The following is a 24,725-nucleotide window of genomic DNA, read 5'->3' as shown; positions in this document are numbered from 1 at the left end:
CAAAGCTCCCTAAGATATTAGGGCATTTAGCCTCATTTGTACATAAACGTTTCCTGGAATTTGTCCCATACAGCACACTTAGGTTATGACTCAGGTGAGCCGCGGAAGCGGAATCTGCACAGTGCGAATGGTATGGAAATTGACTCTTAACTCCTCCAAAACAATCATTCTGTGCTAGGAGTGGCTTTGTAGTTAGTGGTCATCAACTTTGGCATCTCCAGAATCTTCTGGAAGACTTGTTCAGTGAAGATTGCTGAACCCCACCCTGAGGTTTCTCATCCAATAAACTAGGAGGGAAGCCTGAGCATTTACCAAGTGGCAACCCTGCTCACGGAGCCCATGGTACTGTTGGAGGCTGTTGTAATGGGCTTAGGTCATGAGCATAGAAGAGATCTGCTTAACCTCTGTTTCCACATCTAGATCACGACCTTAGCTCACAAGTGTTTGTAACTCCAGTTCCAGTGTGGTGCACAGACATAAAATAATAAATCTTTTTCTTAATTATCATTTTCATGTATGTGTCCCCTTAGAAATGACATAAATTTGGAACTGGAATCTCAGAATGCAGTGTCTGCTCATGGGTAAAATTAAAACAAGATGTTTTATAGCCAGAAGGTTGCAAAGTGTGACATCTTGACAGACCTTTATTTAATAAGCCCAGAGAAGGACCCAAGTGAATAACAAAGAGGTAGGAGTGGGGTTCTCTTTGAGCTTGGTTATTCTATCCAGAGGCCTAGGAAGAGCTCACACGTTTGCTCCCAGTTGGCCACAGCCAGGGCAGCCCCAGGAAGCATCCCATCTTCCCCAGCTCTGAAACCCTGTGCAAGCAACTGCTTCCAAGAAAGCTGTGCTCTGTCCACAGGGCATTCTTTAGGGCTTACTGGATGTATAAACCAACTTCCCCATCATTATCCGCACAAGGGCAGCAAGGATTTTATAAATGTGTGACCTTAGGTTTTAAAAGGAGAACACAGATGTTCACAATGATCTAAACCACCCATGAATGTCACAGAGGAGAATGTTAGTGAGAAAATGGGGAGATTCGACCCAGAGCCATTGGAACTCTAAAAACAGGCAAGAAATGGCCAGTTTATATAGCTGCAGGGGTATGAGAGCCTCCTTGATTGGGCTGCACAGGGTGCCTCTGGGAAAGAGTTTGTTAGAAATAAACAGCATTTGTGCATAGAACCCCGCTCCTCTGGGAGATGCTGGTTTTCACTGGCTGTTTTCCCAGGCTTCTTGGGTAGATTTGCCAACAGAATCCCAGCGTCCTCTGAAGAGATTTGCACACTACTGTCCTGTGCAGAATGGTACCAGCCTTTGCTCGCTCAAAATGTAGTCTTTTTTTGGATCAGACACAAAGACCAGTCTAAGTCAAATGAAGTTCCCAATTTTTTTCTTTCATTTAGTGTTACATGGCCACCTATTAATTCTGAGTCTTGTGAGAGGTATCAGTGATCCAAACATGGTAAGAAGTGTCTGTGTTGTGTGTGTGTGTGTCCTGCCCAGGAGGCTTGATGGAGTGTACAAAATACACCCGGCACTACAATAGGAAATGGGTGAACAGGAGACAGGCATTGTGGGAAATCAGAAGGCGGCAGCCTGCTGTGATGTACTTGCCGAAGGCGACACTTCAGGTGGGTGTTAGTGAAATACTAAGGGGCAAAGGGAAATCCTACGCAGTGTGATGGATCAAGCTTTGCTCAGAGAATAGTGAGAAACCAACAGTTTGAGGAAACAGCTGGGGCCAAGATTTGGAGCAAACTTTGAAAATGGAAGGTTCTCGGGGCCTGTGAGACCCACAGTCACCAGGATAGGGTGGGTGGCCTGAATCCGAAGGGATGAGTGGTTTTACGTGGTGTTCAATCTGAACACACCTGCTCAAGTCTTTGCTGAAGGAATACATAAGGCAAATGGTACAAGTCTGAGCCATGACCTGTTGTAATAGGAGCGGCGGGGCTGCGTCCCCGGCACCCGGCCGCCCACATGGCTAGCTTATGCCCCGAAATAATTACACGGAAACTGTATTCTTTTAAACACTGTCTGGCCCATTAGTTCCGGCCTCTTATTGGCTAGCTCTTACATATTGATCTAACCCATTTCTAATATTCTGTGTAGTACCACGAGCTGGCTTACCAGGAAAGATCTTAACCTGCGTCTGTCTGGAGTGGGAGAATCATGGCGACTCCCTACTCGGCTTCTTTCTCCCAGCATTCTCTTCTGTTTACTTCACCCACCTAAGAGTTGGCCTATCAAATGAGCCTAGGCAGTTTCTTTATTATTTAACTAATGACCTTCTTCCATCAATGACCTCTGTCCAACCACAGCCTGTTTGTAGCTCAGAAGACAGAAAACTAACCCTTTTCTGTCCGGCAGGACTAACTGCTCCTCTGCCATCTCCATCTCTGTTTTCCTGTTACTATGACAAACTGCTTGAGACAAGGAAGTTGATGTAGAACTCTGGTTTGTTTTGTGGCACTAAGGACTAAGAATTTTAAGAGTGTGGAGCCAAAATCTGCCTGGCGTCTGCCAAGGGCCTCTTGCTGCCAGCCTGTGTGTAGAGGACATCACGTTTGGGGCAGAACAAGTATGCTGGCCTTGTTTTCTCTTCCTCTCCTAGGAAGACCACTAATGCCATGGTGAGGGTCCACCCTCACGGCTTTATCTAACCCCGATTACCTCCTAGAGGCTCTACCTCCAGATATTGCTCATGTCTCACTTCAGGGGTTGAGGCTCTAACACAAGAATTCTGAGCGCCCTGCTCAAACCAAAGCCCTCCACCCAGTGACCTCCCTCCTGTCCCATATTCTCACCTCTCCAGTGTAATCCTGTGTCATCAAAGGCTCCTTCTTCAAAGAAGCTTCACAATCTGGTTCCTCGGTGCCCACAGGGTCTTAGCAGTCTAGAACATTCCTCATGTATTTTTGTATATATATGCAATTTGGTTTAGGGGAGAAGAAAGTTCTCCTTGCCCAGCAGGGTACGGCCCAAGAGTAGCCTCTTTAGCAAAACCTCCTTAACTCTTCCATCACGGTAACTCCCCACCCCTCGGCTCTTGCCACAGTACTGATTCCAATAAACCCTCTCAATTCTGCCTTAGTCTTTAGGCCATCTCTAAAAAGTATTCCATGTGAGTATCTTAGCTGGCTGGAAGGGAAATAGGTAAATGAGGAAAGTCAGGTTTGCGTTTGAGAAGACACAGGAAATGACCTAGATAAGAATTGAGCATTCAGAGACAGGTGAGACCAACGTGGGAGGATGTATATTCCAAAGACAGCTTTTACAGTATTTCCCAGACTCTTCTACAGTGTGGCCTTCCCTCAAGAAAGAAGTCCGATTTCTGTCCCGTGGACTTTCTGTTGGTCTTGGCATGCTTTTGTAACTGAGGGAACCCTGTGGAGGGCATGCTACACAGCTGTTGAGACTATATCAAAAGACGCCAGGGAGGTTCCTCCTTGTTTGCTTGGGGCCTTTGCTCTGGAGGTAGTGAGCCATCATACATTATAAGCAGTTACCTAGGTGAGGAACTTGCGTCGAGACTCTGGAAGACAGGGCCAGCTGAGCTCACACTTTCAATCCTCTTTACCGTGGTCCCAAACGTGTCCTCTCATCCAACGCAGTAACAGATGAGCAGGAAAATAACTCAAATGCGTTTGATTAAATACCACCTCAGGATCTATAATATCTAATAGCTGCTGCTTTAAGTGGCTACATTTGGGGATAATTTTTTCCATAGAAGCTAAGATTGGAAAATCTAGGAAATGGATTCCTGACCCTGCCTCTTGTTCCTAAAGCTCATAGTCTTCTGAAAAAGTAAAAAATCACTCATCAATTCAAGATTAAAACTGAGATATTCCATTTTCCCGAATGCTACTGGGGTCTTCTTATACAGTTCCATGAGTAGAATACTTGCCTAACATGCTTACAGCCTGCGGTTCAAACCCCAACACTACATAAACTGGCATGGATGTGCATGCCTCCAATCCCAGGGCTTGGAGATGAAGGCAAAAGAATCAGAAATTCAAAGTCACCCTTAGCTGCATATGGAAGTCTGAGGTAAGCCTGGGCTATCGGTAAAATAAAATAAAATAATTAGTACTTTTCGAGCACCACCAATTGTCTTGGGTCCTGACTCTAGAGACCAGACCAGAAGTGGTTTTTTGAAGGGACGAGAACATCAAAGGGGTGCATTGCTCATCTGATCAGGAACAGCGACTCATTTGGGGTTGCAGATACTAAAAACACAGATTCAACAGGTCAGAGGAATGAGTAGATTTATTATGGCTGGAAAATCATAAAAGGTAGCAATTGGATGAATATTTGTTGGTTGACTGGTTGAATCCAGGGACTGACTATCAGCAATATTGACGGCTTTGCTTATAGCCAAGGGTCACAGGTGCCACAGTCTGGTACAAATTTGGACCCTCCTTTTCTCCTCCCCTCCCACCCATCCTCTGAGACATTTAGTCAGAGTATTCAGAGATGCAGGGATGGAGCTGCTCTCGATGGAGGGATTGTCTGAGAATTCTGGTGGGAGTCATCTATCTGTCTTGCCCTCAGGCCTACTGTGGACATACTGACTTGAAGGTTACGCTTGTTGTTCACATAATATTTACATTCCTTTTCTCCCATCCCATGGAACTCATTAGCTAAATGTTAGCCCCCACGGGTCCCCTAACGGTTCTCTAGCCTTTCTCTCAGGACCATATGGAACATAACTCGCCCCTGAGCTCACAATAACTTCTTTTCCCTGGGTTCATATTTAAGATCTCTCATAACGATTGGAATTGCCTGAGGGAGCAGCTGACTGAAGACTAACATGCGGGCCTCAGAGTGAGTCTGGAGAGGAATTGAGATTTCAGATCACTTGAATCATTCCTTCCTCCTGGGAGAGGAGATGGGTATCACGGCCCATATTTTCAGAAGACCTTTAGTGTGTCTGTGAGATGTTCGGGAAGCCATTCTCCTGTTGAAGAACACGCTTCCAGTAAGAGTGTTACAGGAGTACAATTTCTTGTGCCCTTCAGCAAACTGCCCAGCACTCGGGACCATAAAATGCATGTTTCCTCAGTGAAACAGAAGGATTCTGCTTTGGGAGAAGCCTCTCCTCCGTATCTGTGCTTCTCAGAGATTTGTAAACTACACTACTATGTTAGTTAAACCTAAGAGCCTTTCGCTCAAGGGCTCGGGCCAAGGCAGCCTTGAATGAAAACAAATGGGAGAATTAGCTTCCGAGGCAGCCAGGATGGATTGCCTTCAGGTGAGTTTTGACTTGGGGAACCTAATGAGGACAGGCCGGGTGTCCAGCAAAGGGTGAAATTAGGGAGGGCACTGTCTGCCCCACTTAATCATCAAAAGGTCTTAGAATGCCCACCCCAAACATATGTGCTGCCATTGACATTTCCCGCTATTCTGGACTAGCTACGCAGTAATAGTGTTTCTATTAATTACTCTACTAACAGACTAATGTCAGTTAATTAACATGAACATTGATATTTCAGTCTTTTAAGAAGAGCTGCAAATCACTTGTAAATGACCTACTATGCTCAGTTTTGCAGTAAGCAGCCACTAAGAGAAGCCGAGGCTCACTTGTGTCTGTGTGTGTGTGTGTGTGTGTGTGTGTGTGTGTGTGGTTTATCCCAGGCTTGCCTTCCCAGTTCCCTAAGGGCATGATCGGGGCATGATTCATCTCTGACTACTTCTCGGTGTCTGGCTCAGTGCCGTGCACACCGGAGTGACACTGCAAATAGTTTTGGAATGAATGAAAGGGACTTTCTTTAAAGCCAGGTGTGGTGGTACACACCTTTAATCCCAGCACCCTGGAAGCAGAAGCAGGCGGATTTCTGTGAGTACAAGGCCAGCCCGGTCCAAATCGTGAGGTCCAGGACAGAAGAGTCACCCAGGGAGATCCTGTCTCAAGAAACAACCAAGAAGAAGAGGAGAAGAGGCCACCTTGAGTAGGAAGGAGTGGGTTCATCGTGAAGGTCCAAGCGGGGCCTCTAAGAACGGAGTGAGTTGGGAACCATTTGTACAGCTCTGTGTTCTTGGCACCACTTCAACACATCCCCTGTCTCTTGGCCAAATGTCAGGAAGCTTGTCTTACTACTGAGGAAAGTCACCTTTAGAGAAACCATGGGATCCCTCCCAGATGGTCTGCCCTCCCAGTTTGGAGAACTAGAAAATGAAAACACATATACAAGTACAAATGTCCCAAAATTCTCATAGGTGGCCCAAGTCATTTATTCAACTCATTATTGTCAGAGCTGTAGTTCCATAGAGAAAGTTAGACAGAATATTTAAACTATCTGTCTCTCTGCCAGACCAAATCTGTACAGAACTCAGAGTAGCTCATGCTGTTGACATGGCCGGACACACTGATTAATTTCTTATGTGTGCACCAAATTCTGTACTTGGCTTTACAGATATTCTTAACCATAAGGTACAGCTCAGAGAGAAAACAAAACACCAACTTGAACTTGTAGCCCAGAGAACTGTGACTCATAAAGTTAAAAATCGGAGGTTCTTTGTTTTAATTTAATTTACTTATTTATTTTACATCCCAACCAAAGTTCCCCCTCCCTCCTTCCCTTCCATTCCCTTTCTCTACCCTCCCCCCCAGTCTATTCCTTCCCTGTTTCTGCTCTGAAAGGGACAAGCCTCCGTGGGTGTCAACAAAGCATAGCCTATCAAGTTGTGGTAAGACTAAGCACCTCCCCTTGTATTAAGATCAGGCAAGGCAACCCAGTATGAGGAGTAGGGTCCCAAGAGCCAGCGCATTAGTCACAGCCCCCGCTCCCACTGTCAGGAGTCCCACAAGTAGATCAAGCTATATAACTGTTACGTATATAGAGAGGGCCTAGGTTGGTCCCATGCAAGCTCCCTTGTTGTTGGTTCAGACTGAGTTCCTATGAACCCAGGTTAGTTGTTTCTCTGGGTTTTCTTGTGATGTCCTTGACCACTCTGGCCCCTCCAATCCTTCCTCACTCTATTCAACAAGATTCCCTGAGCTCAGTCTGATGTTTGGCTGTGGGTCTCTGCATCTCTTTCGCTCAGTTACTGGATGAGGTCTTTCTGGTGACAATTGTGGTAGTCACCAGTCTGGACACAGGAGAAGACTAGTTCAGGCTGCAAATCTGCTATTGCTAGGAGTCTTAGCTGGGGTCATCCTTGTAGATCTGACCTCGAAATGCCAGTCCCCCATTTCCATCATCTCTTTTAGTACTATCCCCATCCACTTACCCCCTCTTAACCTGATCCCTCAAGTTCCCATCCCCATCCACCCCAGTTGACTCAGGAGATCTCTGGCTAACTTGTGTCTTAAATTAACGCATCTTCATTAATCTGTGTATTGTCATGAGGCTGTAACTTAACAGGTAAAATTCCAGTGTCTGTCTCCAGTGGGGATATATGGCATCTCTTGACTCTGCCTTCTTTCTCCCAGCATTCAGTTTAGTTTTCCCCCACCTAGCTCTGTTCTACCCTATCACAAGTCCAAAACAGCTTCTTTATTAACCAATGGTATTCACAGCATACAGAGGGGAATCCCACATCACCTTTCAGCCCTCCCTTTTACCTAGCCTTTCTGGGACTGTGGATTATAGCATGATTATCTTTTACCTTACAGCTAATACCCACTTATGAGTGAGTACATACCATGTTTTTTAGTATGGTTTACCTCACTTAGGATGAATTTTTTTCTAGTTCCATTCATTTGCCTTCAAATTTCCTGAAGTCATTTTTTTTTTTGTTTTTGTTTTGTTTTGTTTTTTTGAGACAGGGTTTCTCTGTATCTTTGGAGCCTGTCCTAGAACTAACTCTTGTAGACCAGACTGGCCTTAAACTCACAGAGATCCACCTGCCTCTGCCTCCCGAGTGCTAGGATTAAAGGTGTGCTCCACCACAGATGTCATATTCAACAGCTGAGTAATGCTCCATTGTGTAATTATACTACATTTTCTTTATCCATTCTTCTGTTGAGGGATATCTAGGTTGTTTCCAGGTTCTGGCTATTACATAGTTGATCAAATGTCCTTGTGGTGTGATGGAGCATCCTTTGGGAATATGCCCACCCAATAGTGGTATCGCTGGTTCTTGAGGTAGATCGATTCTCAGTTTTCTGAGAAACCACCATATTGATTTCCAAAGTCACTGTAAAAGTTTTCACTCCCACCAGCAATGGAGAAATGTTCCCCTTGCTCCACATTCTCTTGAGCATAAACTGTCATTTGTGTTTTTGATCTTAGCCATTCTGACAAGCGTAAGGAATCTCAGAGTCATTTTGATTTGCATTCCTCTGATGGCTTAGGATGTTGAACATTTCTTTAAGTGTTTCCCTGCCATTTGAGATCCTTCTGTTGAGAATTCTCTGTTTAGGTTTGTTCCCCATTTTTAATTGGATTATTTGGTTTTCTGATGTCTAATTTCTTGAGTTCTTTATATATTTTGGAGATTAGCTCTCGGTTGGATGTGGGGTTGGTGACGATCCTTTCTCATTCTGTAGGCTGCCGTTTTGTCCTATTGACTGTTTCCTTTCCCTTACAGAAGCTTCTCAGTTTCGTGAGGTCCGATTTATTGATTGCCGATCTCAGAATGTTTAGACCTCCCTTCTGATGCTGGAAATATGGCAGGAAGGTAAAGTCTCCATATTATTCCATATCTTGACTGCTTTAAATTGTTCTGTAGATCACTCAAAAACAATCAATACCCAGGACTGAGATATGTGCTAACACTTCCCATTTTTGCAAAGAGACTGTGGGTGCTGGAGGAACAGGCAGCAGAGTGGTCAGCGCTGCTGACTTCACCTGCCCTCCTCCTGGGAACCAAAGCCAGACAGGTTCCTCATCGCTACGGCTTTGATCACTAGCTCTCTATTTTTAGAACCCTCTGTCCAACTTTTCTGCCCCGCTGCTGTGACCTTTCATGGCACACTTCTCCCGATGGATATTTTGAGATCATGTTCCTTTCCCAAAGCATTACTGCAGCTAGAACCAATCCATGAGGCAGATCAACACAAGTTATTGCTTGACAAAGTACCCAAAGTACGTTACCGCAGGAGGGTGAGCGAGCCCGGGTACAAAAGACAGGCACATCATCTGTATTTTTAGTCATCAAAGCATTCTGGAAGGACTGCCCAATTCATTAGATACCACAAGACAGCTTTATCTAGCTAGAGGATCTGGACATCTGAGGTAATGTGTCCAGCACAGCTAAAGGGTTACAAGAGAGAAAGAAGGACAGAGGGGGGGGGGGAGAGGAGTGTGTGATTTAGGAGATACTTGACTGACAAGCAGTTCTTAGAATAGTATTTCTGCATAGAGATTTTGAAAGTAGAACAAGAACAATAGAAATAGGGCAATAATTTAGGTTCAGGGATAAACTCTCTCCAGTGAAGAGACAGGAATTGCTTCTGCTTGTCACTATACCTCCTGTCCCACACACTGTTAGCCAGACAGCTACATTAATTACAAAAATTTGACATAACGGTAACATATTAATTGAGCATTTGGCATTATGTACTTGTAACAAGAACTATTTTATAAATTCTACATAAATCATATGATTGAATACTGGCAATCACACTATGAAATAGGACCCTGTTCCCTCTTTGAGAAGACTATTGAAGTGCAGACAGTCTGAAATCTTGGCCAAATTCAAACAAGTGCCTATAGTTTACAACAACTTTTTGAAGTTGTACTAAAAATAGCATAAAAGGGGACCAACAAGATGGCTCAGTGAATAAAAGGTCCTTGCTGTGAAGGCTTGATGACCTGAGTTCAATTCCAGACCCATGTAAAAGTGGAAATAAAAAAACCAACTCCATGAAGTTGATGATTAACCTCGAGGTTACATACACCCTCATATAGCATGCACACACAACAATAATAAAGTTTGAATTTTAAAAATAACAGAAAGTTATACTGGAATAAAATGTTATAAGAAAATAAGATCTTGATTCACACAGAATGCTTTGTCTTACTTTTTTATTCAATTAATTGGTTTGATAACTATCCCCCAAGTCATTGATCTTGAAAACATTAATCTCATCACTACATGGTGTCTCCTGAGAGATATACTAGACTATAATAAGCTCAGTGCTCAGAAGGATGTTGCAAAGTAGACAGTTTTCTAAATTGTTGGCGGCATTTTATGCTAAAATGCTGTGGTCTGAAAAACAGTTTCATATTATATATCAGCAAGAATAAAATGATCCATACTCATTGCTCATTCTTGAAGACACAGAAAAGTATTTATGGTCATACTCATTTTCTCATGAAATCACCCTAAATGTCCACTTTTGATAATGCTATCTGACACTTTAAGGAGACCTCAGTGACATATGAAGTCATTTAAGCAAATGCAACAGCTGAGTCACATCTTAGTAGTGGCACAAGCTACTGCTTGAGTGAATATTCTTATTCTGGACAATCAACTACCTTTGCAAATAGGGTTTGGGTTGGTCAAGCTGATCCGCATGTTAGCTAACAGCACAATAAAACACAGAACTACAAAACAAACAAAACAAACAAAAAGAAGAAGAAAAAGAACCTCAATGAAAAGACCGTTCTCAACCTGTGTGTTTCAACCCTTTTGGGAATCAAATGACTCTCTCAGGGGCCACCTGTGACTTCTCTATGTGTCCTTTGACCTCCACATGTGTATTTACACACAGATGTGTGCAGGTACATATGCACACATACACACAGTAGATAAGAATGTAAAACCTAAACCTAAAACCAAATAGTGCTTAGAAAGTACCAAAAAGACAGCAAATACTATCAGACATTTGGTTGTGATCATTCGTGGAAACTAGTATAATGTGGACACAGAATTGATATTCAGAGAGATAGCAAATGTAGAAAATGTTGCAAGAAAGCAAGCTGAGAAGTGGGGAGAGTATTTTGGCTCTGTCCTGTCAGATCTGTGTGTTTGCAGACAGGATGCTGGCCTTGCACTCATCAGGTTATGTTAAATAGCAGGATTTCTCTCAGGGTTGTTGCTGGGAAGGAGATCACATTCAAAATCAAACTCACTTTTAGAATTAAAACTGAATCTAGAATTTAAAATGGTTCAGCATATTAAATATTATGTGACCTCAGAATTGCCTTCTATTATGGAATATCCATGGACATAATTCAATACGCATTGTTACCAAGAGGAAAGCCAGTGTAGATTGTAGACTTTTAGGAACCTCCTTCAAATTGCGACGTTGAGACTGATGAAATCACCTCATGGAACTCTGCTTCCTAGCTCTTTCCTCATATCAAGAAGCTGCCATGAGCTTGCTGCACTCTGCAATGCCTTCCCCACTGTGACCTTTATGATCTGAACCATGGGCCTAAAGAAACCTTTGCCTTAACTGTCTGGCTTATGGTTGGGTATCTCTTCGCAGTAAAAAGGAAGGTCATGAAGTGTTTGCAGATGTTGCTAAGTTAAGGTGAGATCACACCGGGTTGGATCAGATTCTAAGCCAAAGAATGCTCTACTGACAAGAGAGAATTTGGACCCGGGTGCACAGGTTGGAGGCGAGGTGAAGACACAGAGAGAGAACAGGCTGCCAACGATCGCTGGCAGCCATTAGCAACTGTAGACGCTGTAAGAGGTAAGAATGGGTTCTTTTCCAGAATCTTTGGAAGTAACATGGCCCCTCTGATACCCGGATTTCATAACTCTAGCCTGTAGAATTCTGAGCTGTGCAAGCCCCTCAGTTTGTTGTCGGATGCCATAGCAACGCCACAGAACTCCCAGAATCCTCAGCAAAATCCCAGTCAGGAAACCTGCACTGTCTGCAGACTTGCAGAAACAGTGACCTCATCTCAGAAACAAACAAAGACGGCAACACAAAAACTGGACAAAAGATGTAAGAATAAAACCCACCTGGGGACGAGGGAAAGCAAGGGATGGCACTGTCATGGAGAGTGCTGACAGCGAGGAGCTGTACAGAGACAGGCTCCCCGAGTCTGAAGAAGCCATCCTCCCATTTTCCAGTGAACACTTATCAGCCAATCATCCAGGGAAGGAAGCTGCCGGCGGCTGGGAAAGGAACAGAGGGAACAATATTTGGAACAAATGTAGAACAGGGGATAATTTGTGTGCCCAGCAACCAGAGGAGAACTTTCTAAATTCTAGGACACTGTGAGGGATATTCAGAAGGGTTTTGCCTTAACAGCGAGGACACATTAGCTCTGATCTAGCCTGATTTAAACACTACTCTGATCTTTAACAGGGATTAAAATAAAGACTTAAAAGGGATTAAACAATTTGTAGATAATTGTGTCACATACATCAATCCAGGGATATTTTTAGGAATGCAAACAGATTTAGCATCCAACAAGGCAAAATTCGCTGTGTCTGCCATCCACTCAGAAATGATCCGCTTCAGGGTAGAGGGAGGGATGGTCCAGTGACTGGTGACCCTTGCTGCTCTTGTAAGAGGATCTTCCTTTGATTCCCAGCATGTGGCCGGTCTCCCAAACCATCTGTAACTCCAATTCCAGCAGGTCTCACGCCCCTCCTGGACTCCAAGAGCACCAGGACAAACAGTACTCATACATGCATGTAGGCAAACACTCGTACATACAAAATAAGAAGTAATCTTTAAAAAACTGATCAGTAAGGCAGTTTGAAGAGAATGGCCTCATAGGTTCATATATTTGAATGTTTGGTCCACTGGTGGTGGAGCTGTTTGGGAAGGGCTAGGAGGTGTGGCCTTGTCAGAGGAGGTGTGTCACTGTGGGGAGGGTGGGATTTGGGATGTCAAGAGTCCCTGCCGTTCTCTCTCTTTCTGCCACAAAGTTTCAGATAGGATGTGAACTCTTAGCTACTGCTCCAGGGCCATGAATGACTGCTTCCTGCCATGCTGGTCATGGACTCTACTACCCTCTGGAACCATAAACCCCAAATTAAAAGAAGTCCTTTATAAGTTTCCTTGGTCATGATGTCTCTTCACAGCAACAGAACAGCAACGAAGATAATCTGACATACAAATAAGAAAATGAAATCTTAAACAAGGAAAAATGAATAGAAACAGATCCATAAATTAGACACGTGATGGAATTAGGAGCAAGCATATACAAAGATATTATGCCTATACTTTATATGTGCAGCAGTCATAGAAATAAAGCATATTAAGTAGCAATCCAGGAGATAGTTCAAAAGATCTGAGTCAAGCTTCTATAGTTGAAGGTGAGAGTAGTGCCTCATGCCGGTAATTTAATCCAAAGTTTAAGGATAGCCGATGCAAAAAAAAAAAAAAAAGGAAATTCTAAACTTGAAGTTACAATGTCTGAGAAGAAAAGGGGAGTAGCAGAGATGAAAAGACAGGTAACAAACCCATCATCTAAAAGTATGGTAAATGCTGGCAAAAGAATGAGGGTCTGAGCGCTGGTCGCTAGAACTCAAGCAAAGCCCAACAGTAATTAGCCCATGTCTATATCCCAGTGTGCCAGTGGCCCACGTCTATACCCCAGTGTGCCAGTGGCCCGCATCTATACCCCAGTGTGCCCACAGCCAATGTCTATACCCCCAGTGTGCCCGTAGTTAGGAAACTAAAAAGTCTTTTGAGCGGAATGAAATGAAAGCTCGGTTTCTAAGTCAGTGCTCTCATCTGTGAAGAGACGTCATGACCATATTTCTCCTATAAGGAAAAGCATTTAATTGGGGCTGGTTTACAGTTTCAGAGACTTAATCTGCTATCATCATGGCGCGACATGGTGGCGTGCCAGCAGACATGGTGAAGGAGAAGGAGCTGACAGTTCTACATCTTGATCAGCAGGCAGCAGAAGACATCTGTGTCCACACTGGGGATAGCTTGAGCATAGGAGACCTCCAAGCCCATCCCCTGCAGTGACACTCTTCCTCCAACAAGGCCACACCTACCCTACAAAGCCACACCTCCTAACAGTGCTGTTCCTTATGGTCCAAGTGTTCAAAAACAGGAGTCTGTGGGGGGTCATACCTATCCAAACCATCACACAAAGTATATCAAAAACTGGGGGATATGGCCAGGATGATGGTTCATGACTTTAACCCCAGCACTGGGAAGACTGGGGCAGAAGGATCTCTGTGAGCCAGCCTGGTCTACAGAGCAAACTCCAGGAGAGCAGGACTACACAGAGAAACCCTGTCTCAAAACAAAAGGAAACAAAACAAAAGTTGAGGGAGGCAGTTAAAGCGGGAGAGGAGGGATATTTGCCACATTGAATAGCAGAGGCAGGGCTGGGGATGGAGTGTTTACTGCGCATACACAAAGTCCTGGGTTTGACTCATAACACCACATAAACTGGGACCGATGGTACTGTTCGCTTCTAATTCCAGCCCTCTGGCTGTGGAGGCAAGAAGAATCAGAAGCTGGTCAATATCCACGACTACATAGCAAGTTCAAAGCCAGTCTGAGCTACATGAAACTTTGTCTCACAAACACAGAATCCAATAGAAATAAAAGAGACTCATGTCAGTGAGCTCAACTTCCACAGTAGGGCATTTTTTAAAAAAACGGAAGTTAGACCCAAAGTAAATGGGAGAGAGGAAAGAAAGCAAGCTAGACGTCACATCAAGAAAAGTGATGGGACACCCCTAAACACCATCAAACCATGTGGAATTATGGAATAAAACCCTCTTACCCAAAAGACTCTCCCTTGTTGTCCACTTCGATTGAGATAAAGCTCCGAATTACTGAACGCATCTTTCTTTGGCAGAAACGTAGGGTACCATCACATACCATTTCAGGTGAAGCCAAGAGTATAACTCACGAGGCCACCAGCTACATGGATACCAGAACACCAGAAGATAGAATTTCCCTCCAACAGCTATAAACATTAAGAAGCTGGATTATTTACCAAGGAAAGTGGAAGGAGCATTAGTTAAAAAAAAAAATCCTACTGGCCGGGCGGTGGTGGCACACACCTTTAATCCCAGCACTCGGGAGGCAGAGCCAGGCAGATCTCTATGAGTTCGAGACCAGCCTGGTCTACAAGAGCTAGTTCCAGGACAGGCTCCAAAACCACAGAGAAACCCTGTCTTGAAAAAAAACCAAAAAAAAAAAAAAAAAAAAAAATCCTACTCTTTGTGAATGGAAGATCCTTAGAAATCCTAAACAGTCAATTATTAAATCTAATCATGGGAACATGACGTTTTCCCTGGCAAGCTCTATAAAGCAAGTTCAAGAGCAGCACACCAAGCATGATGGAGAAGCCCCATCCCCAAACCCCATGTCCAGCCCCTTGAACACGTGGTCACGTGCAGGCGTAAGCTGTTCATGTATGTTTATAAAGTCTTCACTGTGCCTGTAGACACTCGGTCCTTCCACAGTCCCCCTCTCTACTGCGCCTTTGCCAAGGTCTGAGCCCGCATCTTAGTCATCGCTGTATCCTCAAGTCCCAGCATGGCACAAACATTTCAGGAAGGTTCTTTAACACGCAAAAGGGGACCCTCTGGGAATCTAAACATTCACAGCTGACACTCATGGAAGAGTCTGGTGATCTACCTTTAAACAATACAAGACTTCAGACCCAAACTGAAACCAAGGAACAAAGGCTTACTACCTGTTTCCCGAGATTAGATTTTTTAAGTCTTTATTTTAAACATCTGCTTGCAGCCTTCAGTCAGAGTTTGGGTGGGTCTGGCTTTTATCTGCCTCCATCTGCCCATCCTTTTCCCACAGTGTTCTGGAAGAAAGCCGACGGTGGTGACTCACGACTCGGCACACTTCTTAGTTCCTGTGAGCTGACACCAAACTGTGTTCCAACAGGGAGGCATTTACTAAGGATCAAGACCTGGATGTCCCTGGCCTGCGGAAGTAGGTCACAGGGTAGCTTCCAGCATGGTACTAAATTAACTGCACTCAGTACCAGAGGGTTTATGACTGATAGCTGGAGGCAAGATTCGAAGTGGAGATTGTCTCAATTCTCCTTCCACGCCCCTTCCGAAGTCTTCTCTGGGCCTTTGCCCACCTCCATATTTCTCTCTTATCTCTCTGGCTCCAGTTTTCAGGGTCATAGGCATTAAAGCTGAGTTGATAGGATGGCCACACTGTGAGAGTTAGTTCTTTCCGGCTTCCTTTCTTACTCGGGGCTCAAGGACTCCTCTAGTCAGTTCAGGAGAACTATGACCTAGAAAATATACAAAGCCCGGGGAAAGAGACACAAATGGAATTGGTAACAAGAAACGACAAGGAGACCCTAGGAGTGCGGCCGTTGGTTGCTGCTCTCAGCTTCTCCCCATTAAGACCAGATTGAAGCTGAAAGTGAAGAACAGAATGAGGTTCCGAGAGCTTTGGTGGTTAACCGGAGGGTTTACCACAGCCAGAGGTACCTGCTGGCTTTCTCCTCTCTCTCTCCCTCTCTCTCTCTCCCTCCCTCCCTCCCCTTCCTCTCTCTCTCCCTCTCCCTCTCTCTCTCCCTCTCCCTCCCTCTCTCTCTCTCTCTATATATATATATATGTGTGTGTGTGTGTGTGTGTGTGTGTATACCCACAAATATGTATGTGTCTCATACAACTATATCACATACACTCTCACTCCAACACACCCCTCAATGTATCTGTCCAGTACCCTCTTAACCACCTAACTATTTAGATGTGCACTTCCAGTGTACACCATAGTGCTCTACGGTAGCCTTGGGTTGCCATGGCACCTACCATCCAAAATCCCCAAATCGTGCTTCTTTCGTTATTTCTAATAATCACTACATCCTCTGGAGTGTGTCGTTTGTCCCTGGCAAACAGCTTACACATATCATCCTCCTGGCAAAGAAATAAGGATACAGGCAGTCTTAGCGGCACCCTGCTGCTCTCTGATCCTACTGGTGGTGCTGATGGTAACAACTTGATACTAATGATCCCATTCACTTCAATTAGCATCTCCCTTTAGATGCTAAAGAGTCGTTTCTTGCTCAGAGACTAGCCTTCCTGGATCTGAAGGTGTAAGGAGAGCTTAACAGGTTGGCTCCACTAAGACACAGGGCTGGTAAGAATCTCTAAAATAAGAGGGTTGGGATGTAGCTCAGTTGGTAGAGTGCTTGCCTAGCATGCATGAAGCCCTGGGTTCCAGCCCCCATCACTGTATAAAATCCAGGGGGTAGCACAGGCTTACACTCCTAGAATTTAGGAGATGGTTGCAGGAGACCAGATCCAAGGCCAGCCTTGGCTACATAGTGGATGCAAGTCCTGTCTGGGCTACATGTGACCCTGCCTCAAGAAAAAAAACAAATAAATGCAATTTTAAAAGAAGAAAAAGGGGAAACACTTGCAAAGAAACGCAAAGAATTAGCATAGCATCACGGGGATTTAGATAGGACACAGGCCTGTGTTAGAGTCCCAAGGGCTCAAGATGTTAATCACCTGATTAAAATCTCCGAAACTTTACTTTTTTCTTTTTTAAGATTTATTTATTTTTATTTTATGTGCATGGTCATTTACAGCATGCATGTCTGTGCACCACGTATTTGTATATGCCACCACTCTAGCCCCCTGAAACTCAATCTCTTAAGCTTAGAAAGATATCAGAAAAGTCCATCCCACAGGATGCTTTGAAATTAAGAAATATTATTAGTAGTGCATGTATGTGTATATGTATGTGTGATCTATGTGTGCATATGTGTATGATATGTATGTGTGTGATATATGTATGTAATGTGTGATGTAAGTGTGTATGTGTGTGATGTATGTAGGTGTGTGTATATGATGTATGTGTGATATGTGTGTGTATATGTGTGTGTACTAAATACAGATATGTATGTATGTATTGTCACACTCTGTGCTGTGTGTAGAGATCTGTGGAAAACTTCATGAGTTGGTGCTCTCCTTTCACTGTGGGTTCCTCCAGGGTCAAACTTGGGTTCTCAGGCCTTGGGGGCATGTGCTTTTACCCACTGAGCTATTTTGCCACCTAAGAGGATCTCTTGAATGTTTAGTGAGGTGGCCTTGAAGGCATTTGTCCTGTCGTAGATGCCCAATAAATGTCACTTTTCTTTTCTCCTTAGAAAGGGACGTTAGTCATCCAAAGCTCCAGCATCCCATGGCTCCGTCTCTGAGTAATCCACACACCCTGAGCCTGCGCCCTACCCCTTGCTGCTCTGTGAGTATGCACACCCTGCCCCCCCCACTCCCCCCCACTGCCGCCAGGATTTTTCCCTCCAGATGCTTGCTAATCTCCTGTGAAATGCACATGTTCTCTGCAGTCATCGGTTTCAAACAGAACATGTGTGGTAGGAAGAACCATGCCAGCCTCTTCTCCTTTGTCAAAATATACACACCATCAAGTACTTTCATTTTAAAAGGTGCTTTCAGAGGTAAACCTCGCCTATCTGTGCTCCTACAGCAGCCTGGCCACACTGTTCCTGAAGTGTGGACCCATGCCAAGGTGCTACTTTCATCTATCTATCTATCTGTCTGTCTGTCTATCTATCTATCTATCTATCTATCTATCTATCTATCTATCTATCTATCTAATCTATGTATGTATTGTGTATATGTGTATGTTAGTGTATGTATGAATTTAAGTGTATGCAAGTGTTTGTATGGTGTATTGAGTGTATTATGTGTGGGTGTATGTGCTTGTGAGTGGGGACAATCATGTCATAGCATGTTCCCAGGGGTCAGAGGACAGTTTTCAGGTCTCATCTTCTACTTTATTAAGGCAGAGTCTCAGATCTCTGGCTGTTTCTGCTGTACTTGGGACACCAGGCTAGCTAAGCTTCAAGCCGGGCATCAATTCTCCTTTCTCTGCCTCCCATCTCAAGACAGGAGTGCTGCAATTACAGATATGAACTGCCTCATCCGGCTTTCTGTGTGGGCTCCTGGGATTGACCACAGATTATCTGCTCGTGAGGCAATTTTACCTCCCAGCCATCTCCTCAGTCCCCTGTGTCCCCTTTGGGAACGCACATATGTCCCCGGTCATTGAGAGGCACGATGGCAAAGATCAGATATTAGTCTCTGCGATACAGCTGTAATCATGTTTCAAGTTTATTAGATAGAATTGAACTGTCCATCCTTGGTCTATAGCACTCTAGTGCTTTGTTATACTTTGTAATTCATTAGCTCTCTCAGAGTCTCAGAAATTTCAAGTGCTGAACACACACATTTTCTTTGTTCCTTAAGAAAGGATGGTGTTAAAAACAGTTTTGTTACACTGTTTTGTTCTTCAAGCTGAAACCCAACCAAATAAATAGCTCACACTAGCTTCAAGCTTCTTTCAGCTTGCCATAACCTAGGGCACCACCACCCACCCGTGGAAGCTCAGGGGCAGCTTGCGAAAGCAAACCCTGGGTGTGCTTGCCTGGTGCCTGAAGAGTTCTGTGCCTAGTAACTGTTGTGAAGGTGGCCACAGGTCGTGGGTGGTGGCAGCGTTGACTGCCTTGGGCCACAAACTCAGTGGCGTTGACTAAGCTACAAAAGGAGCAGCTCTCCATCTGGGAGAGGTTCTTCAGCTCACACCTGGCTCCTCCCTTTCTTCCTTCCCTCTCCCTCTTTAGAAGAAATGGGAACAAACTCAGGCAGGGGCCCTAAAGAGAGTCATTTTTTTCTTTATCAACACTCTGACCCCATAGAAACTGGTAGTTCACAGTTACTGAAGACACAAATAAACTGAAGACACACTTGGGAAAAACAATTGAAGGGATGGATTCAGTCAGTTGTTAAGACTTCCAGAAACTGCCGGCTAGTTTTTGAACTTTCAGTTGGATTCCACAGGGGCAGCCATACCACGCTGTCCTTGAAAGCAGTGACCTGTGGCAAAGACACTCTGCTCTAGTGCGAGTTTTGCCTCGCATGGACGCACTGGTTACAGAGATCTACTGAAGCCTCCTTATCTCATCTCTTAATAAAACACGCCACGGGGCTATTTATAAAGTTCAGTTCGATGCACGTATTCTCGGCAAAAGGCGCCTCCATAGATGGTTCCAAATGGCCCCATTGCTGAGGCCAAGTAGCAGCCAGGACTCACCCCCAGACACAACACTTACTTGTTTGTTTGTTTGTTTTGCTTAACTACTCCTTTGAAGGCACACTTCTCTGACTCTCTAGTCCAACCCTTTCATTTCATTGCCGAGGAAACCCAGACAAATCTCACATTGCTCACCACCACGGAGGGCCACTGGCAAACCGGCAATGCTGCGGTAGGCAAGGCCGTTTGAGTGCTGTATTGGCTGGTCTCCGGTACCCAGCGCAGATCAGAATACTAGGCTAAATGGGTCTTTGTGATTGCATTGTCGGTACGCCATACACATGCATGTATAGCCCGAGTTCATCGATAGACTAGAAAATACTTTCTAGAATAAGGCGAGCTCATTTGATGTTAATTATCAGAACAGTTAAGATCCTGATAGTGCTTAGCAATTGGGTAATCACAATTTATTAAGCACTTTTTTGTGTGCCAAGCATCAGGCTGAGTATTAACACACATCCTTGTGTCTTCCTTTGCACAATCGGCCCAGTGTCAGAACTCTCCCTAATACTTAATCCCCATGGCCTGTAAAAACTGGCACAGATAAAAGCTTCAGTCTGACTGTGGGCTCTATCTGTGTGCTCATCAACTGTGCCCAAATCAAATCCTTCCTGAGTTCCTAATGTGGTATGTGTGTGTGTGTGTGTGCACGTGTGTATGCACGTGCATGTGTGTGTGCATGTGTTTGTGTGTTCATGTGTGTGCGCGCCCGCACGTGTGTGCATGTGTTTTTTGTGTGTGTTTTAAGTGGGTAATTAAAAGAACGGTGTTTCCAAAAATAAAACACAAGAGGTGAAGGCTGAATTCTTGAATCCCTGAGTCTGGAGCGAGCCCATTTGATAGTGACTTATAATTACTATATTTCAAATTGCTCAATCATCTCCTGAAGATAGATTGCAGGGCGGGGCGGGAGGTTCCTTTCAGTTCCTTCCAGTGAAATATTTCTGTGTTAGCACAAGACAAGAAGTTCTGTAAGGTACGGGATACAGCTGGAAACGCCAGGCTTCCTGTGGCCCTGTGCCAGCTGGAGGAAATAAACAGATTTCGTTCCCATTGGATACGGGTGCCCTAAGAAAAGTGTTTCCTGTCATGTCGCCAAGACAGTGCCAGCTGCTAACAGCACTGAGTCAGGGGAGAGCAGAGGAAAAAAAAAACTGAGTGGTATTTGGGGAAGAATAAAAAAAATAAGAAAATGACAGTTTTTCCATTTTACTAATAGGTCATAAACTTCTACTAGAACCAAGAGTTGAATGACATCTGTTATGTGTGTATGCCTGCCTATGGAAGCCAGAAATCGATAGCATCTTCCCTGTCACTCTCCACAGCATCATCAGCATCATTATTACTATTATTGTTGTTGTTTTATTGACTAAGGCTTATTACGTAGCCCTGGTTGGTCTGGAACTTGCCCTGCAGACTAGGCTGGCCCTAGACTTGAGTCTTTGAAGAGATCTGCTTGCCTCTGCATCCCAAGAGCAAGGATCTGAAAAGCTGACTCCAACTTACTTTTTTGAGTCAGGGTCTCTCGCTAAACCTGAAGCCCACTGATTTTGCTAGGCTGATTGACCTGTGAGCTCTAGAGATCCATCCATCACCACCTCCTCACACTGAGATTTTAAGACTGATTTTGTTTGGATGTTTTGCCTGCTTGTATGTATGCATACCATGTGTGTGCCTGGTGTTAGCAGAGATCAGAGGAGGCTGTCGGATCTTTTGGAACTGGAATTATGGGTGATTGTGAGCCATCGTGTGGGTGCTCAGAGCTGAACTCCTGGCTGCTGCAAGAATAACAAGTTCTCTTAGCTGCTGAGGAGCCAGCTTTCCAGTCCCCCCATACCCAGCTTTTCACATGTGTTCTGGTGATCCGAACTCAGATCCTCAAGCTTGGTGGGCAAACGCTTTAGATTCTGGGCCACATCACTTCTGATTCTTAAGTAAAGTTTATTTGGCAATGAAATGGGCAGCGGGTGCTCTTCTTAGAAGCTTTGCGGGTAGCTGGAGCCTCAGGCACCAGAGAGGGCATGTCCCTTGAGGTCTGCAGCCAGAACATGGCAACCAGCAACTGTGAGGGATCATCTTCAGGCTTCCTAGAATCAGCCAAAACGGTGTCGATGTTTTCAAACATTGAAGACTTCATAAATACGTGTGACCTCTGGCATAGCTCTTACGTGAGAACAGAGGCCTACGTTTTCTTTCACCCATTCCCAACAGCCCCCGACACTAAGGACAAGCGTCAGCCAGGCATCCTCAGGCATGGCATTCTGTGACCTCGCTGTCTGCAGCAACTTGACTGTGTGTGTCACCTGGACTTCTTATAGAGAAGGAAAGCAAGGTGGACCACCACAGCTCTCGGTCAGCATTTAGGCAAAATGCCAATGTTGACAGGCAAGGCAGGTGCCACCTGATTTCTGAGCAGTATGCTAAGTGACCCTGTGGCTCAACCCATTGTCCTTATACTTGGTCAAGGCTCTGCTGCCTCTGTCCCAAGTGTACTTCCCTATTAGCAGACACTCACTTGACCTTTCGGCTCCACATTAGCAAGTTCAGCCCTAACCCCACGTGCCTGCTTCTTCACCAGACCTGAGCATCCTCCAGGGGAAGTTCTGGTTTGTATGTTACTGGTGCCCATCACTGTGCCAGGCCATTTCATGAACTAAATAAATCTGGCATTTGGAAAATAACCAGTCCTTTGGTATATAAGTGTGTTTTTACTCACAGTATGGGGCAGGAGGGGAGAGAAAATAATTGAAAACAAATTGATGAACCAGCAAGTAAATGGTACTGAAATTTTAACTCAGTAGTAAATATGATTCATTCCAACCAGGCCAGGTCTTCCTCTACAGTATGGTTTGCAAGCTGTCTGGCCTTAGATACCTTCCCTACCTGCTTAGCATTGTTCCTAAAAAACCTTGTAACTGGCTTCTATTGACACTTTGCTAAAATAAAACACCTTTGCTACCTTGCCATCCTCAAAGTCAGTAGAGATCAGTAGCTTTGGTTAGCTTATCCTTCTATCTGCTGTACTTTTCCTAGACTGCCTGGCTACTCAGTGAAAGAATTACCGGGGGGGGGGGGGGTGGGGGGGGGTGCATACCCGAATATCTGAGCTAAAGAACCAGAAGCAGGTACTGGAGGCCAGTGGATAAGTGTAAGAACGACGATTTCAACCACGACACCCTGGCTCCAAGTGCTGAGTGGCCTGTGGCTAGTCACTGGGCTTCTGAAGTTGTTTATTCGTTCATTCAATCAATGTTAGCAAGACCTCGTGCTTCAGCAGAGTGGCGGTTCAAAGAGAGACCAAGCTGCAGATCTTGAAAACGCTGTGTGGTATAGAGTAGGTCTCAGTAACACAGCCATTGCGGGGGGGGGGGGGGGGGGGTGTGTGTGGGGGGGTGGGGGGTGTGGGGGGGCGCGGCGGGGTGGCTATTATCCGGAACTTTTGGCTCTGAAAGGATGGCTAGGTTTTTACTCTTCAGGCATCCTGTGCTGACTTACAGTTGAATCAAGAAAAAAGGGTGGTGGTGCACGCCTTCAATCCCCAGCACTCAGGAGGCAGAGGCAGGTGAATCTCTGTGAGTTCAAGGCCCTCTGGTCTACAGCGTCTAGAACAGCCTGGGCTACACAAAGAAACCCTGGAGTGGCAGGGGGAGAGGGGAGAGAAAGAAAAGAAGGACGGAAGGAAGGAAGGAAGGAAGGAAGGAAGGAAGGAAGGAAGGAAGGAAGGAAGGAAGGAAGGAAGGAAGGAAGGAAGGGGGTGGAAACATGCCCCTTTTGGAAGAACATAAAAGAACCCAGGCCCTTCTGAACTTCACCCGACCACCCCTAGACAACCCCAGATTCCCCCCCCCCCCCCCCCCGCCTCCGTTTCTTCATTTCTCAGCAAAGGCCATCTTCCTACACAGAGTCCCCAGTCCCCGGTTCCTGGGCGTACCCTCGATTTCTGGCTTGGAGCGGCCACTCGCTGCCCCGCCGGGAGAACTAGTCAACAGCGGGGTGGACGGGAAAAGTGACATAATCCTTGCAGCGCCCTGTGCCACCAGCCTCTCCCACAGCGCAGGCCTGGTTTCTGCTCTCCTTCTCCCGCGCTGCGGCCGGGGATTGAGGTGCTGAGGACTCCGGGCTCCCGCCAGCCTTGGGGTCCCTCTTGACTGGGGAGGGGGAACCCGGGCGTGGGCGGCCGGGATGCACTTTTCAGGAATGCTGCGGCGGCAGCTCGGTCGCCGGGCAAGCTCCCAGGACCGCCGCCCCCTCGGAGCCGGATGACGGAGTCTCGAAAGACTTTCACCAAATATGGGCCGAGGCTGGAAACGTCCTGTTCTGCGCGTCGCCGGAAACCCTGAGTCGGGGCCACCGCGGGAGTGCGGATCGCAGGCCAGCGGCCCGCAGGGGGCGGCGGCAGCAGGGCCCATCCCGTTGGCCAAGGCCCGGTGCCCTCGTGCCCTCCCGACCCGCATGTCTGTCACTCAGTTCCCGCCGCCACCACCACCGTAATCCCAGCAACCCCCGCCCGACCATGCCAAGTTGTGTGGGTGGGGGTGAAGAAGCTGCAAAAATGCTGGGTGACAGAAGGTGCCACATTAAAGCGTCTAACAGACACTGTAAATGTTGCTGTAAAAAGTGAACTCGCGAGAAACTACCTGTCTGATTATGGACACACTCACATGCGTGAGGGTGGGGAAAGAGGGGGTAGGAAAGGGGTATTAGGGAGAGGGGAGGGGAGAGACCGAAATAGACCGAGAAAAGGAGGGAAGGAGAGAGGAGAGAGGAGGCAGAGGGACGATGAAGG

This window comes from Chionomys nivalis, chromosome 18, assembly GCF_950005125.1.
Source record: "Chionomys nivalis chromosome 18, mChiNiv1.1, whole genome shotgun sequence".
Classification (NCBI taxonomy): domain Eukaryota; kingdom Metazoa; phylum Chordata; class Mammalia; order Rodentia; family Cricetidae; genus Chionomys; species Chionomys nivalis.
This window is presented reverse-complemented; position numbering follows the sequence as displayed.